Consider the following 10019-nt stretch of genomic DNA (forward strand, 5'->3'; position numbering starts at 1 on the left):
GGATTCTAGTAGATCCCTGCGCATTGATAGTCGGACTACAGGACGCGATCCCGGGAGATCCTTCGGACATATATATGATGGACTACGGGACGATATCCCAGGAGATCCACTGGATAGTTGTAATTGGGACTACAGGATGGTATCCTGGAAGGTGCCTCGGTTGTTGTCTCTGTGTTGAGCTATATTTATTTCCGTGGTTTGTTTTGTCTCTGTTCTAGTTGTTGTTCTGTCAATTCTATGTTATTTCTTACTGTTGCACTTATTTATACTGTTTTATGCCACATTGTTAACCCTTATATTGTATTTAACTTCAGTAGGGCCCTAACCTTCCTCGTCACTACCCAACCGAGGTTAGGCTTGGCATTTACTGAGTACCGCTATGGTGTACTCATGCCTCTTCTGTGCATGTTTTTCATGGGCAGATCCAGATACTTCTACTCAGGCCTACCATCCTTGAGGGAGACGACTACTTAGAGACTTCGAGGTACATCTGCCGCATCCGCAGAACGAGGAGTCCCTTTCTATTCCTACTTTCTAGTATTTATCCCTTCTGTACTTTCTATTCTTATTAGACAAATTTCGAAGTTAGAGCTATGTAGTATCTCTTTTTTTTCTTAGCTTGTGATTCGTGGGTTTCCGGGTCATGGATTTAGATATTGGTTTTGAGATCTATATAAATATGGTGTATGCCGAGTGACACATTTAAAATTGTTATTGCCTTATTTCTGTCTTTAAATTGTTTTATTTTCGCAAATTTTGGTTTTCTTCCACAATTTAGGCTTACCTAGTCGTAGAGACTAGGTGCCGTTATGATGGTTCACGGAGAGAGATCCGGGGTCGTGACAAGTTGGTATCAGAGATCTAAGTTCATAGGAGTCATGGATCACAAGCCGGTTTATTAGAGTCTAGCTGATCGGTACGGAGACGTCTGTACTTATCTACGAGAGGCTATGTAACTGTTAGGAAATTGTCCACTTCATTTGATTCCTTGTCGTGCGATATTTTGACATCACAATTCAGGTAATTCGGACGTGGTTTGGTCGACTTTTTGATCGAAAGCGGAATTTAGAAGATTTTGGAATTCTTAGGCTGGAATCTGATGCAAATTTGGTGTTTTGATGTTTTTTTGAGTGTTCCGAAGGTTGGAACAAGTTTGAATAATATTATGGGATAGGTTGGCATGTTTGATTGAGGTCTCGAGGGCCTCGGGTGAGTTTCGGGTGGTTAAACGAACCATTTCATTTTGAAAACAATTGCAGAACAATCTATTGTAGTGTTGCAGACAGCAGTGCTTCGTGTTCGCGAATGGACCCTCGCATTCGCGAAGGGCTAGAGTGTGAGGCTGAATGTTTAGCCTTCGCGTTCGTAAAGGAGGTCCCACGTTCACGAAGGGTTAGGGTCGTCAAGTTACGTGTTAGCGAGAGGAGAGCCGCGTTCGCGATGGGCTGGGAAGCTGAGCCCTCGCGTTCGCGATGGTGGAGACGCGTTCGCCAAAGAGGGATTTTGGTCAACTTAAATTTGTGCTTCGCGAACGCGAGGCTTTGACCGCGTTCGCGATGAAGAAATGTTAAGTACTGGGCAGAATGTTTAAAAAACCCATTTTCGCAATTTTGGATCTAAGTTCCTCCATTTTTGGGCGATTTTGAATCTTTTTGAAGGGGATTGAAGAGGGAATCAAGGGGGAACACCTTGAAGTAAGATTTATGGACTTAATACTCAATCTTAATGTGATTTATACCTAATTAATAATGGAAATTATTGAATTTAAGCCTAAATATTGAAGAACTAGGGCTTGTAATTGGAGACCTAAAATTAGGGATTTGAGGGATCATTTGTGGCTGCATTTTGATGATTTTGATATGAATAAACTCGGGGAGTGATAAGGAGTCTATTGATGTAATTTTTATCGGGATCCGAGATGTGGGCCCGGAGGTCGGATTTGGCCAATTTCGTGATTTGTGTTGTAATTTGATTTCTTTCGAGTGGGCTTTATTTCCTTAGCATATTTTGAAGGTTTTGCATTGATTTTGGTTAGATTTGGAGCATACGGAGGCTGATTCGAGAGGCAAAGGCATCGTAGGCTAGAGTTTAAACCGGATAGAGATGAGTAATGATTTTAAATGTTGTCCTGAGAGTAAGAAACCCAAGATTTCACATTGTTGTGCTATATTGAGGTGACGCACACGCTAGATGACGAGCGTATGGTCATTCACCATTGGGGATTGTGACTTAAATGATTATTTTACTGCGTATTTGATTGAAAATTATTTGTTATCATCATGTTTTGGGTTGAATGCCATATTTGGGCCTTCACTGTTTTGATTTTATATTTGTACTCAGTCATGTTATATTATACTGTTTTCGTAACTCAGCCATGTTTACTCTATTTTAACACTTTAAATGATATTTTGGGCTGAGCATCATATTTTACTATGCCTGAGCGGCTTTTAGAGATTTCTGATTGAGTAGGGCCGAGGGCCTGTGTTGTGAGGTTATTATAGGATCGGGCTACACACCGCAGCATTGTTGTACTGATTATGATTATGAGGCCGAGGGCCTGAGCTGTATGCCACAAGGTGGCTTGATATGAGGCTGAGAGCCTATTTGGTTATGCCACGAGATGGCTTGATATTGCGCTTGAGCCGTAGGGGACCCCTTCGGGAGTCTGTACACTCCCAGTGAGCGCGGGTACCCAGTGTGATATGTGATATAGCCCGAGGAACTGGTGTTATTCTATGTTATTGCCTGAGGGGCTGATTCTATTGACATTGTGCCCGAGGGGCGGATTTTATGTGTTTATCTGTTCTCGCTGCTTTTCAATTACTTGTTTAACTGTTAAAATGTGTTTTAAAGAAGCTTATACTGAACTAAGGTGTTTTTATAAGATTTCACTGTTTTATTGCATTTTATTGGTTTTACTCTGCCTCTTTATAGCATGTTGTTGTATTTTATGTGTTTTCTTATCTCTCAGTCTTAATTTATTTTTATTACTCACTGAGTTGGAGTACTCACTTTACTCCCTTCACCCGGCATGCAGATTCAGGAGCTTCATTTCCCGCCAGTGAGGGTCGATTGCTCCCAGTAGGCTATTCGGAGTCCACTAGGTAGCTGTTCTGCGTTCGCAGCCCAGTGTTTCTCCCTCATATCTTACTTTCTATTTCTAGTTCTGTAATAGACTATATAAACTCTTTCAAACTCTTAGACACATGTTTAGATGCTCATGACTGGTGACACCCCGATGTCGGGTTGTGTTTGTTTTGTAAATTGTACTATTTTCACTATTTCTTTTGAGATTTAATCATGTTAATGACTTAAATTGTGTTATTTTAATTGTTTAAAATGAATTGGGTATTGTGTCGGCTGATCTTGTCTTCATGAGAGGCGTCATCACGACCGAATTAGGGTTTAGGATCGTGACATTTATAACAACATTTCACTATAGCTGCTAACTTTTTCTAATCCATTTATCATGTTATGTTATATGTTAACCCTCAATAACCACATTTTACAAATAATAATAGCGATCATCATTATACCAATACATTTTATAAAAAATTATTTCTTGCTAACAACTCTACTCAAATATTAAGTAATTATGCATTTTACTATATTATGCTAGTTCTAGTTAATTTTAGTAAATTTTTCAAAATTACTCTATTTGGTTGAGATAAAAGATTCAATTGTTAAGTTCGTAGACTTTCTTTAGAGAAAACTAACGGATACCCTTGCTGAAAGTTGGCAAAAATCTTCGCCACTTGATCAAGCGTTATATTACCAGAAGTGACTGAAATCTAACAATCAAGCTACAATTATAGATTTCTTTCATTAATTTTGAATTATTTTTGTATCCAATTAGTTTTCCAATATGTATGTGTATTAGAGAGTTTATTTGTTTGTAGGCACAATAAATCTAGTTACCATGGATTTTAATAATACATTAGCTTTTTTAAAAATTTATGTAGTAAAATATGAATATATTTTGAGATTTTAAATTTAAATATTTTATTTTCTTTTATTACATAAAATGTTTGGAAAAATGATTATTTTTATAATTTTGTATATAACAGTCAAATAATATCTAAATGTAAAATAATATTACAAGTGTATAATAATCATTTCGCTAAAGCAAATGCAAACAAACAATATTATTATAGAGTGATTTGACTATAATTAAAAAACTTGGCTGACATATTTTGTTGGTTATTTAATAAAATCTAAAATATAATAAATTGGCAACAATACATTTTTATTGTTGCCAAAACGTTTGGTATTGTTGGTGAAACACTTGATTTTCTCTACAACTAATTACGTATATTTAGGGGCTACCGTGACAATATATATATATAAGATAATTTACTAAAAATTTATAAATATTTAATGATAAATTTAATTATGATCATAAATTTACTTAAGGCAGTAGAAAATCATAAACTTGTATATTGAAGAAAAAAATTAGGACCGAAATTTTGGCGTAATTTTTTTTGTTTCTTTTCAACTTTTCGCCAAAAAGCAAACGCGGCAAAAATAAAACATTTCCTCATTTACTTTTCACTTTGGCTCTAGGTTTTCTCCTTTCAATTACACAGTTACAATTAAAATTTTTGTTTGGTATCTCTCTTCATGTTTCCACCTCAAAATCTAGGTTACTTCTGAAGGTTAATTTATCTTCTCTTTTGTTAATGTATTTATATTGAAGAACAATTTTAGGAATTCAAACAATCAATCAAATTCTTTACAATCTTATTTATTTAGGGGTTTTTGTTCTTCGTTTTGTATTTTTGGGCAGATTTTAATTATCCAAAGTCCATCGAAGATATGTACAAAGCAATTACGCCTACTTTCTACTCCAAGGTTTGTGTTAGGGTTTCTCTTTTTGCTCGGAATCATTGTCTTTCTATACAGTAAGTAAGTAATTTTAATTTGTGATAGCCATCTTGCTTTTGAGAAAATGAGGAATAGGGTAAATATGAATCGAGCATTTATGCTAATTTTAAGAATTTCTGTATTATGCTCTTATGTGAATAGGACAAGTGCTTTGCTTTGCTAGTTTCCAATTTTCAGAATTTCCCTATCGTATTGATATGGGTAGTGGGTAAGTTCAAGAAATCTTTATTCTTTCTTTAGCTCTTCCTGAATTTCTTTTTGGTATGTCTTTGTTAAGCATATGATTTCCCAAAATGTCAAAATGGGCATTGGGTAGTTGAATATATTTGAAGTATATCTTTAAGTTTTTCATTATAAATTTTACTTTAAACATTTGCTAACTTTATTTAGTGTATTTTGGTAGTTTATGATGTAACATACAATGTGTATTTATATTAAAAATATTAGGAAAGAAAAATATCATGTGTAACCTATTATAATTGGAGAACTTGTTCATAGTTTTGTTTTATACTTTGCCAATTACTAGGTACTAGTCAACCATATTAAAAGTTAGAGCTATAATAGTTATACCTGCGATAACTTTTCTAGTAGACTTGGAATCAGATATCCTAGAAAAACAGAGTAGAAATGTCATCGGTCTTCCTTTGACGGCTCTCTCTATAAGCTTAGTAGTCTAGCTATAGATTACAATTGAAAGTTAACACCAATCACCAATTCATATCAGGATTATCTTTAGAAGAAAAAGATAATATTTTGAGAAAATCTCATCCTTGAGATCCTTAGGCACTGTTGGGAGGAGGTTTAGCAGCAGTTGTTTTAACACTTTTGCTCGACAAGCTCAACACCACCATTGGATTATCTCTTAATCATCAAGTTCTTTCAGATGAATCTTTTCGGATTGTATCTCTATTTTCTTAAAAAATGCTATTTTTATTCTTCCATTTTTCTGCTTTTAATTGCCTAATGCATAAAATAGGGTATAAATTCAAAAGATTGATTTGGAAGTGGCTAATTCTTATTAATATTTTAAGTCTTCTTTTCCACTAAATTTGTTGTATTTTGCATCATTAGTTACCCTCATTGAAATAGTTGCTTCCAATTTAGTCTCTTAGAAAGTGAAGGTGAACAAAATATAACAAGTCCAAGAGCCCCTCACAATTTTTGTTTCACTTTAATGTTTCTGGATTTACACTCTGGTTATGTGATTTATATGCAGTAATAATTTACAAACAACTGTAGTTACATTTGCAATGAAGAAAAATGAAAGTCACTGTGTGTAAGATGCTCGGAATTAGGGACAAGTAAGAAAACCATTATCGGCTCCACTTTGGCGCTCAAGTGAAATGTGTAGGTATTATTATCAGCTTCCTACTGTTCTTGATTTTTATATTCTAATCATTCTGTTTTTCTTGTTATTATCAGCTCCAATAAATTTGTTTTCTTGTTCAACATTTCGGGGGTTAACTGCCACCTAGTTTTTCCAACTCTTGAATCAATCAGGTAAATTTACTACAAGTTACTATTCTATAGAGTATTATTTTTAATTTGATATAGTATCCATGGTTGAAGGATTGATTTGATTTTTTATATAAAAAATTACCAATAATTGCTATACATATGTAGTAGCTACTATAAATAGAAGTGGAGGTATGAAAATAGGACTGTTAAATATTTTAAGTGCCTTTAAAACGGAGAACTAGTGTAAGGAATTAACAGAGTACTTCTACTTTATCTTTCTTCTAATTTGGAAAACTAGATGTGTTCAAGTCTTCTTGACTTTTGGATTTATGGAAATAATTTAGCTATTTTGACATTGAACGAAAAAGGAAAAAACGATGAAACCCAACTAAAACTACACTTATTGCATTTTTTTTATAAGAACTATACTTATTGCATATTAATAGACAGGTTCTTTGCGGTTTGCTTATTTGATGTTTGCATACAAAGAATAGAGTTGGTAAAAATACTAAAACTATAATGACAGTGAATCATTGGGATAGTGAATGTGAATTATAATATTGGGTATTAATATTGCAGACAATATCATCCACCAACGAGCATAATATTTTAATAGTGAATGTGTATATGAGTCAGTAAAGAAGACTTGGATTTTCAGAAGCTATTTGCCTACTAGCTTCTTGATAAAAAGGACCTTTTGGCTACTTAATCTGTGTTATTTCCTAATCACAGTTGTTTGTTATACAAGTGGGTGCCTTGTTTCTATGATGTTTTAAAGGATTGCTTGGATTTTATTTTTTGAAATTGAGTATCTTTTTTTTTTCTTGTTAGTGAAATGAATGAATGAGGATATAAACAATAACTACATGTAATTGCTCATCCATTTCGCGACATGTTTGATTCTAATGTGAGAAAGCTTACATAATTTACCTTACATTTTGATAGTTAGTAGTTATGTATATATAAACAAAGTTTATGTTGTCACATAGATTAGTTTATGGATGTAAACTTTGTGTTGATATATTAGGAATCGGTAAACTTTCACTTATGTTAAAGCTGTAATGATAAAGTTGAGTTGTAATTCAGAAATTACTACTAATATATTTGCTCCATATTTTTAGCATTTTAATATCTATATATTAATATATATTAAATAGTATTTTAATTTGACTTTTTTTTTTATAAATAGGTGCAGATTCAACTGGAGTCAAGGAAGGTTGTGGACAAGCTAGAATAAGGGTATTGAAAAATAAAGAACTCTTTGGGAGAAAAGATGATATTAGAGATTCTAGTTGGTAAATGGAGGTCAATCAAGGCAATTCCATCAACAGAGCTGTCAAATGAGTGGGGAATAATAGCTCAAAATTTTTATTCGCTTCCAAACAAGTGGAAAGAACTCACAAGAAAGGAGAAAGATGCAACACCGATTAGATTACATTGTATTTTTTTTTTAGACAATCATATTTTATTGTAGGACATTAGTTTGTCATAAATATGACCAAAAAAAATAGAATTTGTCCTAGAATTTCCTTATCAATAATATATAATATTTTCTTTGACAATGAATTATCTTTGTATTTTTTACAATTGTAATTGTCACTAATCATGATGATTTATAGTAACGTTTTTGTTTGGTCAGTAAAATTAATATTTTTAGTGACGAAATGATAATTTAACTACGTAATTGTAAACCTTATTTATAAGAGCAGAGTTGTCACTAATTTCTATAATTAGGGACAAAGTATATTTTTGTATATAAAAGGCATTCTTTAGTGACGATATTGCAACTGTTCAACTACGAAATACATATAATCTTATAGACAATTTATGTCGTCACTAATTAGACTAAATAGTTAGTGACAAAGCAGTTTTGTCGGCATTAATGACCTTTTCAGTGACGAAAATGCTCTATCAACTACGAATTTTTTATAGTTTTTTTGACGAACAAGTTCGTCATAAATTCAATTAATTTAGGGACAAAAAATAATTTCGTAGTTAATAGAACTTTTTTTAGTGACGAAACACAGAGTTGTCTTTGTATACTATTGGTGACGGTGTTTTAAGGACGAAAGATTGACAAAATAATTTTTGTCACCAAAGACCTTTTCTGATGAAATATGAATTTTAGGTGACAAAATAATTCATCAGTAATACTCAAATTTGTTGTAGTGTGAGTTGGAGATGGACATTTCTTATCAGCAGGTGGTGAGCATTGCTAGGTGGATTGAGGGTATGCATGCTAGGGAGAAAGAGGAGAGGGAGGCCAAGAGGTTTCGAGAGTCGGGCCATTATTCTGGTGCCCGTACCCCAGCTGCAGGTCATCATGGTAGGGGTTATATGAGTCGCCCTGTTCATTCAGCTCTTCCAGCAGCCAGTGGTATTCCAGCTCCTCCTAGGCCTCAAGAGCCTATTATGCACCTCCGGTTTCTAGCGTGCCTCCGGCGCGGGGTGTCTTTAGAGGTCAGTCCAGCAGACCTGGCCCTAGCCAATCATAGCCACCACGTCCTCCCAGAGCTTCTTTTGAGTGTGGTGACACACGACACATGGTGAGGGATTGCCCTATACTTGGGAGGAGTGCACCTCCACAGACTTCTCAGTCACAGCGTGCCCCGCAGAGTTCTCATGCTATGGTTACAACTCCAGTTGCTACCCCACCTGCTTAGCCAGCTAGAGGTGGAGGTCGGGGAGGTAGAGGTCGCCCTAGAGGGGGAGGCCAGGCCAGATACTATACTCTTCCTGCCCGTACCGAGGTTGTTGCCTCCGGTTTTGTCATCATAGGTATTATATTGGTTTGTCACAGAGATGCATCGGTTCTATTCGATCCAGGCTCTACTTACTCTTATGTGTCTTCTTATTTTGCTCTGCATTTGGGTGAATCTCAGGATTCTTTGAGTTCCCCTGTTTATGTTTCTACTCATGTAGGAGATTCTCTCGTCGTAGACCGCGTTTATCGGTCGTGTTTGATTGCTCTTAGTGGTTTTGAGACCAGAGCTGATTTATTGTTACTCAGTATGGTTGACTTCGATATTATCTTGGGCATAGACTAGTTGTCGCCCTATTATACTATTCTTGATTGTCACGCCAAAACTGTGACGCTGGCTATGCCAGGTGTATCCCGTGTTGAGTGGAGGGGTACTTTAGATCACACTTCCAGTAGAGTTATTTTTTTTTTCTTAAAGCTCAGCGTATGGTTGATAAAAGGTGTGACGTGTATTTAGCTTATGTGAGAGATTTTAGTGTTGATACCCCTTCAGTTGATTCAGTTCCAGTAGAACGGGATTTTCCCAATATGTTTCCAGCTGATCTTCCAAGCATGCCGCCTAATAGAGATATTGATTTTGGCATTGATCTATTGTCGGGCACTCAGCCCATTTCTATTCTTCCGTATCGTATGGCTCCTCTTGAGTTGAAGGAGTTGAAGGATCAGTTACAGGAATTGCTTGATAAGGGTTTTATTCAACCCAGTGTTTCACCTTGGGGTGCTCCTATCTTGTTTGTGAAGATAAAGGATGGTTCTATGCGTATGTGTATTGATTATCGCATGTTGAATAAGGTTACAGTGAAGAACAGTTATCCTTTGCCTCATATTGATGATCTGTTTGACCAACTTCAGGGCGCACGGGTGTTTTCTAAGATTGATTTGCGCTCAGGTTACCATCAGTTGAAGATTCGGGAGC

At 35.3% G+C, this 10019-nt stretch overlaps 1 long non-coding RNA gene across 3 annotated transcripts; it reads left to right on the forward strand.

Annotated features, from left to right (window-relative positions):
- The first annotated feature begins 4498 nt into the window (after positions 1 to 4498).
- LOC104237247 (uncharacterized) lies at positions 4499 to 7908 on the forward strand. Of its 3 annotated transcripts, none has more exons than XR_713586.2 (5): positions 4499 to 4655; positions 4787 to 4851; positions 5026 to 6231; positions 6307 to 6384; positions 7532 to 7908. It is a non-coding gene; the product is annotated as an uncharacterized lncRNA (long non-coding RNA). The 3 variants fall into 3 exon arrangements; XR_011400626.1 differs by having other exon boundaries at positions 4505 to 4655; positions 6101 to 6231; XR_713588.2 differs by lacking the exon at positions 5026 to 6231 and having other exon boundaries at positions 4512 to 4655.
- The last annotated feature ends 2111 nt before the right edge of the window (positions 7909 to 10019 follow it).

The sequence above is a fragment of the Nicotiana sylvestris genome, chromosome 6 (assembly GCF_000393655.2).
Source record: "Nicotiana sylvestris chromosome 6, ASM39365v2, whole genome shotgun sequence".
Taxonomy (NCBI): domain Eukaryota; kingdom Viridiplantae; phylum Streptophyta; class Magnoliopsida; order Solanales; family Solanaceae; genus Nicotiana; species Nicotiana sylvestris.